General features: G+C 49.0%; 1 pseudogene; it reads right to left on the reverse strand.

Moving 5' to 3' along the window:
* Positions 1 to 2490: 2490 nt before the first annotated feature.
* On the reverse strand, positions 2491 to 9036 carry LOC129394774 (large ribosomal subunit protein eL19-like; annotated as a pseudogene).
* Between the last annotated feature and the right edge of the window lie 303 nt (positions 9037 to 9339).

Genomic DNA, 9339 nt, shown 5'->3' on the forward strand with positions numbered 1-9339 from the left:
CTAATCTTTTTTTTTTTGTATTTGTATTTTTAGTACAGACGGAGTTTCGCCATATTGGCCAGGCTGGTCTCGAACTCCTGACCTCAGGTGATCCACCCACCTCGGCCTCCCAAAGTGCTGGGATTACAGGCGTGAGCCACTGTGCCCGGCCCTTTGCCCCCATTATTATAGGGCTGTTCTGCATAAAAAATTGATACGATATCAGAAAAAGAATTGTAAAATACAAATTACAGAAAGCTACTAATAATGGGTGTCGCTTCGCCAGCCAGAAACCTCTGTGGTCGCGCCTCTGCTTGAGTTTTGCTCACACCCGCTGGGCTTGTTCCACCCACTCGGCCCAGCAGGCTGCACCTGGATCCCACACCTACCAAGGGCGAGCCAGGCGCGGAGCCGCAAGGGGTGTGTGAGTGAGCAAGTGAAGGGTCCGGCCAGTGCACACAGCCAGGCACGCTGGCTGCTGCGGCGGGGCGGGCAGCTCCAGGCGCTGGCACAGGCGCCGGCTCCTTGCAAGGCTGCGACTGCACCAGACATACTGCAGGCGGCTTCTGTTGCAGGCACCAGCATCTAGACGAGGGAAAAATGGTGGCGCCGGAAAGCTCGGAGACACCAAGAACAGCAGAACCCCAAAGAGGGTGTTGCAGCGTGTCACAGCCCTGGCTCCGGAGTCTCGAGGTCTGGGCTCCCGGAAGAGCCACAGCTCTTCTCTCCTTCCCGTTGCTTGCAGCCTGGCAAGCGGGGAGGTGTGTTTTGGGTGGGGTGTGTTTTCAGCTTGTTTGTGATATAGCTCTTTCAGTCCCGCTGCTCTGCTCTGGCTCGCTGCTGCTTCCCATCGTGGGGGGCGGCCACCCAGTGCTGGCTGAGGGCAGGAGGGCTATAGTGTTACAGCTCTGGCTCGGGGAATCCCAAAGTCTGGGCCTCCAGAAGAGTCGCCATTTTTCACTCATGCAGCCCAGGAGCATGGCTACTCAGCCAGGAATGTGTTACAGCCCCTTTCTCCCCTGCTGTTCGTTAGGTCCCAAGTTCTTGTCCCCCAAGTTCTTATCCCACGTCCAGGAAGAATGAGGTTATGCAGACAACTGGAGGGTGAGCAAGGCAGAGAAGGGTTTTATTGGACAACCCAACAGCCCTCAGGAAACCTGAAAGGAGTAGCTCACACCTGCATACAGATAGTCTCCAATGTCTGAGTCTGGCTGAGTCTACAGGTTTTTTATGGGCTCAGAATGGAGAAAGTGTGTGCTCATTGGTCCATGGGTGGGAGGAAGTGCATGCTGATTGGCCCATGGGCAGTCATGGGCGGGCCTGGGAAAAACACCATACCATTGGCCGAAAGGCATCAAGGAATTTCTCTCTCTGGGTCACAGACTCCACCTGGAACTGGCAGCGTGGCTTCCAGGCTTCAGGCCATCCGTGGCTTGAAGGTGGGGTTTCACAGAAAACCCACCCCTTCCCACGTAGGAACCTGTCTGCCTTTCATGGCCATCAACATGCTGTCCATGACGCCCAGGCTGTCCATGCTGAAGGTTGCCCGCAGGCCTGCCCCGAGCCACCCTCAGCCGCCCCCCTCCCCCCACCCGGCCTCCTTCCCATGCTTCTTGGTGCCCAAAGTTTCAGCCTCAAAAGCAGTTTCTGGAGGAGATCGAGATGGTGGGGGGCTGGCATGTCGTCACTGCCCCGAGGGCACACACATTTGGCTGGGTTGTGATAGCGCCCAGGTTTGGCTATCTTGACATGTCCACAACTTTGCTCTGCCGTGGAGCAGGTGCTGAGAGTGGGGAGAGGCCAGGGAGTGGGAGCAGGCACTTCTGGGCCTGTGGGAAAAGGGTGCTTCCCAGGTCCCCAAGAGTGCAGGGATGCCCTGTCTGGAGCCACGACTAGGTGGCTGCAGCTGCGCCTGGGAGCACAGGGCTCCCGTCCTGACAACTCGGTATGGCTCGAGGCTCCCACTGGGATCACCTGTTCCCAGTCCCCGTGGGCTCCACGGAGCATGCAGCCCTGGCCGTGCCTCCCCATTTGCAGCCGGCATCATCACAGCGGCCCCTCCAGATCAGCCACTGCTGCCATTATAATGACTATGTAGTCATTCAAAAATGGTGGCAGAATCGTGTTTGGGAAATATCGGATGGTGAAAAAAGTAAAGGTCTCACAGAACTCTTTTGTTTTGGTTTTTGTTTGTTTTTTGAGACGGAGTTTCGCTCAAAACGGAGTTTTTGAGTCCAAGGATGTGAACTTGGACTGGGAGGTGTGCAGGAGGGGTGCTGAGTACTAGGTCTGCGTGTCTTGTTCTGGTGGCTCTCTCAAGCCATGGTCCACCTGGAGTGTGGGCTAGCTGCATCTCAGTAATGGCCTGGTGGTTGACTAACTGCCTTGAAGTGATCTCTGGAATTTTGCAGATAGGTCCCTATGCCTACCAAGTCTGTCTCAAGATTATCCCCAGGAACTTCTAAGTAAGCACATAATTAGATACTAGCATACAATTAGACAAATGTGCATGGTCTAAGGGAGTGTATGGTGAGAAGCGGTGGACATGGTGTTTCAAAGAAAGTACATTTCAAGGCTGTATTTTAAGACTAATGAGAAGAAAAGATTCTGCAGTAAGGTTCAAGGTTATATCACAAGACTAGGGAAAAATGAGAAAAAGGAAAAAAACTTTTTCAGGCCAGGCTGTTCAGTTACAAAACTAGTTTTAGAGTTGCAGTGTGTCCTGTCAGCAGCCATTAAATAAAACTTGTTTCAAGTTACAGCAGGGAGTTTCAGCAGCCAGGCTTCTGGAGAATTACATTTTTGGATCAGTGTTATATGCCCTGAGTGCTTTTTTTCCCACAGCTCTTTCAACTCTGTTTTAGGTGGGTATGACAAGAATGACCCAATTCATATGATCAACTTTCACACAATTAATAGGGATCCCTTCTAAATTTGCTAAATCTGCAGGATTTTTGAGTTTCGACTGGGGGAAAAACCCACCAAATCTCAAATCAATACATGTTTATTTTCCTAATACAAAACAAAATGTTGTTTTCTATTATTTATGTACTATCATAAAGTAGGATGTGAAAAATCTTTGTCAGAGACATGGAGGAAATTTCAATGTGTATTAATAAGCAAAGAAGCCATTCTGAAAAGGCTACATAGTGTGATTCCAGCTCTATGACTTTCTTTTCATTCATTTTTTTTTTTTTTTTTTTTGAGACAGGGTCTCACTCTGTCACCCAGGCTGGAGTGCAGTGGTGCAGTCAAAGCTCAGTACAACCTCAACCACCTGACCTCAAGCGATCCTTCCATCTCAGCCTCCAGAGTAGCTGGGACTACAGGTGCACACTATGCCTGGCTAAGTTTTGTATTTTTTTTGTAGAGATGGGGGTCTATGTTGCCCAGGCTGGTCTCAAACTCCTGAGTTCAAGTGATCTGCCCACCTCAGCCTCCCAAAGTGCTGGGATTACAGGTGTGAGCCACTGTGCCTGACCAAGCAGGTGTATTAGTTTTCTACTCTTGTGTAATAAGTTACCGCAAAGCTATTGGTTTAAAACAATACCCACTTATTATCTCACAATTGCCTAAAGATAGCTTAGCCGAGTCTCTTGGTCTTCTGAGAGCCTGACTCTCACAAGGCTATAATCAAGGTGTTGACCAAGCCTGCAATTTCTTCCAAGGCTCGGAGCCTTCTTTCAAACTCACATAGTTGTTGGCAAAATTCAGTGTCTTGTTACAAGAATAAGGTTCCCGCTTTTTTTTTTTTTTTTTTTTTTTTTTTTTTAGATGGAGTTTTGCTCTTGTTGCCCAGGCTGGAGTGCAATGGGGCGATCTCGGCTCACCGCAACCTCCGCCTCCTGGGTTCAAGACATTCTCCTGCCTCAGCCTCCTGAGTAGCTGGGATTACAGGCATGCACCACCAAGCCTGGCTAATTTTTGTGTTTTTAATAGAGATGGGGTTCCTCAGTGTTGGTCAGGCTGGTCTCAAACTCCTGACCTCGTGATCCGCCCGCCTCGGCCTTCCAAAGTGCTGGGATCATAGGCGTGAGCCACTGTGCCCGGCCGTCTTGTTTTATTTTAATGGCTGATCTATGTAATCATGGAGGCCAGTATGTACAGACAAAAAAGGGGGAGCTTTTATTGCTTCTCTCTTCCTCCTTGGACAAAGTCTTGATATCACCTCCTTCTTGGCCTGGGTGCGCTCTTCAGCCACTTGTGTGCTTGCTTGTTCTCAGACCTGTGGGCCTCAGCCTGGGCAGCCAGGAGCTTCTTTTGGGCCTTTTCTGCCTTCAGCTCATGGATGTGCTCCATGAGGATGTGCTCCATGAGAATCTGCTTGTTTTGAACACATTTCCTTTCACCTTCAGGTACAAGCTGGGATACATTTTGTGGTCAATCTTCTTAACTTCATGGGATCTTCTGAGCAGCCCGTGCAGAATCCTCATTCTCCTCATCCAAGTTACCTTCTCTGGCATTCAGGCATTGGCCATACCCTTTAGCTTACCTGTGTCCATGTACTCACCCTTCCAGCAGGCCAAGGCGTTTTTCCAGCATCGAGCCCGGAAATGGACAGTCACAGGCTTGTGGATGTTCAGCCTATCTTTGATCAGCTTCTGGATCTGCTGATGGGAGGTGGCATTGGTGATTTCACTGGTCTCCCTGGAGTGCAATTAGACCTTCTCCTTGCCACAGCAAAGGACATGAGAGGTGAGCCTCTTCTGAAGCCTGCGCATACTCATGGCTTCGGCCGCAGCAGCAGCTAAAGGAAAGAGCTCTGAGGTTCCCAGTTTCTTGTCGGCTGTTGCTGGGGGCCATCTCAACTGCTAGGGGCCCGTGGCGTGGCCCTCTCACAGCAGGAGGATCTCGCTCCTGTGTGCTGAGGCAGTCTTACAGAACAGTGAAGGGGGGGAGTATCTTATTGCCTTGGCCTAATCACAAGAGTGACGTCTGTCAGATTCACAGCCCCCACTCAATGGGAGGAAATTAGGCAACTGAGTGCACTGAGGGGTGAGAATCTTGGGGCCATCTTATAATTCTGCCTCCCATCGCAGTTTTTGCTAATACACATCTGCCCACGAAGATCCATGTTCTTCCCTTCCTTGTTCACTTGATATTTGCTACAAAGCAGCCCAGTCTGTCCACGCTGGAGGCTAGGTATGGCATGGCATGTTCCCAGCAGAACTAGAACTGGAGCATGAACCATGCTGGCTACCACTGCCTGGAGGACCACGCACAGTCGATAGTCCCTGGTGGATTCCAGAGCCACCAAGGCATGCAGGAGGCTCCTCCCTGTCTTCCCTCTCTCTGGGCTGCTCATCTGGAACTCCTGAGCTCAGGTGATCCGCCCATCTCTGCCTCCCAAAGTGCTGGGATTACAGGCATGAGCCACCATGCCCAGCCTGGGCACCTCATCTGATTTAAGACCCTGGAATAGAATTGCTCTGAGAATTATCAATGAAGGAATAGATTTTACCCCTGCATCTGCTGGTTCCATTGCCCCTCATCCGGCTCCCAGGAAAGCTTTGAATTGTGGGCAAAACCAGGTGGCACTGGCAGAGATATTCTTGGGGTTGGTGTCTCCCCTAAAACACACTGTGCCTTCTAGAGAGGTTCCCTAGAAGTCGCGATCTTTGCTGAGAAATATCCACACATGCTTTGCCACATTGTCGATCATAGGAACATGCTGCCCAACAAATATCTGTGGCATAGTAAAATGTTTTTAAAAGCAGTTGCTATGGATTGAATGTATCCCCCCAACTCCTCGCCATCAATTCACGTGTCCTGATGTGATGATATTTAGAAACAGGCCTTCTGGAGGTGATTAGGTCATGAGGATAGAGCCCTCATGCATGGGATTAGTGCCCTTACAAGACGAGACAGAAAAGAGCTTCCTCTCTCTCTCAGGAATAATGGTGCTCAGGAGAACCCAGCCATACTGGCACCCTGATCCTAGACTTACAACTTCCAGAACTGTCGGAAATACATGTTTGTTGTTTAGGCCACACAATCTGTGGCAGACAAGCTAACTAAAACTGCAGTCTTGCAGGCTAGTGTCTCCCTAGTTAGGATTTGATCTCAGAGCCTCAAGGGCTGGGCATGGCTCTTGCCTCAAAGATTGAAGTTGCAGGGAGGGACATGGAGGCCTGTCCAGGACCTGGGAGTTGTGCCTTGCTACAGTGCCCTGGCCGCTCTGTCCTGTGCCCCCGGGGATGCCCATCCCATGTGTGATTCCTCCTGGCTGCACTGTGCAGGCAGGACCAAGCTGTCGGCTTGAGAAATGCTTTGCACTGTCCCAATTTCTAATATACACACTGACTTTTCCCTTCTCACATTGTCTGTTCTAATTTTTAAAATTTAATTTAGGAAAGATGGAAACTGAAAGGAAGGGTTAGAAGACCTGAGTCTGAGTTCAGTTCATCCTCAAGATAGACTAATTTTTTTGTGGTTTTTTTTTTTTTTTTTTTTTTTTTTTTTTTTTTTTTTTTTGAGACGGAGTCTCACTCTGTCACCAGGCTGGAGTGCAGTGGCTCGATCTCGGCTCACTGTAATCTCTGCCTCCCGGGTTCAAGCGATTCTCCTGCCTCAGCCTCCTGAGTATCTGGGACTACAGGTGCCCACCACCACGCCCAGCTAATTTTTTGTATTTTTAGTAGCGACAGGGTTTCACCATGTTGGCCAGGATGGTCTTGATTTCCTGACCTCGTGATCCACCCTCCTCAGCCTCCCAAAGTGCTGGGATTACAAGCGTGAGTTACCATGCCCGGCCCAGACTAATGTTTTTTTTTAACAGCTTGACTGAGATTTATTTCATTTAGTGCAAAGTTCACTCTTTTAAAGTATGCAGTTCAGGCCAGGAGTGGTGGCTCACATCTGTAATCCCAGCACTTTGAGAGGCTGAGGTGGGCAGATCACTTGAGGTCAGGAGTTCAAGACCAGACTGGCCAATGTGGTGAAACCCTGTCTCCACTAAAAATATAAAAATTAGCTGGGCGTGGTGGTGGATGCCTGTAATCCCAGCTACTTGGGAGGCTGAGGCAGGAGAATTGCTTGAACCTGGAAGGCAGAGGGCCAGGCATGGTGGCTCACGCCTGTAATCCCAGCACTTTGGGAGGCTGAGGTGGGAGGATCATGAGGTCAGGAGATCGAGACCATCCTGGCGAACACGATGAAACCCCATCTCTACTAAAAATACAAAAGAATTAGCCAGGCATGGTGGCAGGCGCCAGTAGTCCCAGCTACTCGGGAGGCTGAGGCAGGAGAATGGTGTGAACCCGGGAGGCAGAGCTTGCAGTGAGCTGAGATCGCGCCACTGCACTCCAGCCTGGGCAACAGAGCGAGACTCCATCTCAAAAAAACCCCAAAAAAACAGAACCTGGAAGGCAGAGGTTGCAGTGAGTCGAGATCGTGCCACTGCACTCCAGCCTGGGTGACAGAGTGAGGGAGACTCTGTCTCAAAAAAATAATAAAAAATAATAAAATATGCAATTTAGTGCTTTTTGTATATTCACAAAGTTTACAACCATCAGCACTATCAAATTTTCTAACATTTTCTTTTTTCTTTTCTTCTTTTTTTTTTTTTTTTAAGACCGAGTCTGGCTCTGTTGCCCAGGCTGGAGGGCAGTGGCACAATCTTGGCTCACTGCAACCTCCACCTCCTGGGCTCAAGTCATCCTCTCTCACCTCAGCCTCCCAAGTAGCTGAGACTACAGGCTCATGCCACTATGCCCCACTAATTTTTGTACTTTTTGTGAGACGGGGTTTTTCCATGTTGCCCAGGCTGTTCTCAAACTCCTGAGCTCAAGTGATTCACCTGCCTCAGCCTCCTAAAGTGCTGGGATTACAGGCATGAGCCACTGTGCCCAGCCTCTAACATTTTCATTCCCCATAAAGAAACCTTGTACCCACAAGCAGTCTTCCCCCTCCTGCTGCCCCAGCTCCTGGAACCACCAATCTACTTTCTGCATCTATACAGTTTCCTATTCTGGCCATTTTTTAAGAACAGAATCACACAATATGTGTCTGGCTTCTTGGTCTTAGCATAATGTTTTTCAGTTTGTTTATATTGTAGTGTACATAAGAACTTCACTCTTTTTTCTTTTTCTTTTCTTTTTCTTTCTTTTTTTCTTTTTTTTTTTTTTTATTTTTGAGACAGGATCTTGCTCTGTCAACCAGGCTGGAGTGCAGTGGCGCGATCTCGACTCACTGCAAACTCCGCCTCCCGGGTTCACGCCATTCTCCTGCCTCAGTCTCATGAGTAGCTGGGATCACAGGCATCTGCCACCACACCCAGATAAATTTTTGTATTTTTAGTAGAGACGGGGTTTCACCATGTTGGCCAGGATGGCCTCGATCCCTTGACCTCATGATCTGCCCCCTTGGCCTCCCAGAGTGACTTCATTCTTTTTTGTTGTTGAAAAATATTTAATTGTACAGATAGACCACATTTTGTTTATCCATTTATTGGTTAATGGACATTTGGGTTGTTTCCACCTTCTGGCTCTTATGAATGGTGCTGCTAAGAACATTAGTGTGCAGGTTTTTGTGTGTACATGTGTTTTCAGTTCTCTTGCATGTATACCTAGGAGTGGACTTGCTGGGTCATACAGTAACTCTATGTTTAACTTTCTGAGGAACCGTCAGATTGTTTTCCAAAACAGCTGCACCATTTCACTCACTCTTGCCTCTTTGCATTCCCACAGCCCTTGGTGTCCACTTGCTACCTCTGGCCATGTTTCTTAGCTCCTTGCCTGTGGGCCTGTTTCCCTCAAGAGAGCTGGAACCTGACGGCGATGAGTGTGTATTTCTTTTTTGTGTGGAGACGGGGTCTCACTATGTTGTCCAGGCTGCTCTTGAACTCCTGGACTCAAGCAATCTGCCTGCCTCATGCTCCCAAAGTGTTGGAATTACAGGCATGAGCCATCATGACTGGCCTGGATGAGTGTGTTTTACTTATTTATTTTAATTATTTTATTTAATTAATTTATTTTTGAGACAGGATCTTGCTCTGTCAACCAGGCTGGAGTGCAGTGGCGCGATCTCGGCTCACTGCAAACTCCGCCTCCCGGATTCAAGCGATTCTCCTGCCTCAGCCTCCTGAGTAGCTGGGATTACAGGCACATGCCACCATGCCTGACTAATGATGAGTGTGTTTTAATCCAGGGTCATATTTATTTTAACCTCCTCAGTTTCCTCATGTGTACAAAGCAAACAAGGTATGGAGCCGACAGGTAATCTCACCAGGAAAGTTTTGCTTCATGAAAGCTATTCCCTGGCTAGTCTGGGAGATGGCCCCCCAAAACTACTTGTGCAGTATTTCTGGTCAGGAGCAAGAGAAGAAAATCCTGACAAGTTCTCTTAACCCTTAACAAAGTC

The sequence above is a fragment of the Pan paniscus genome, chromosome 20 (assembly GCF_029289425.2).
Source record: "Pan paniscus chromosome 20, NHGRI_mPanPan1-v2.0_pri, whole genome shotgun sequence".
In the NCBI taxonomy this organism is placed as follows: Eukaryota; Metazoa; Chordata; class Mammalia; order Primates; family Hominidae; genus Pan; species Pan paniscus.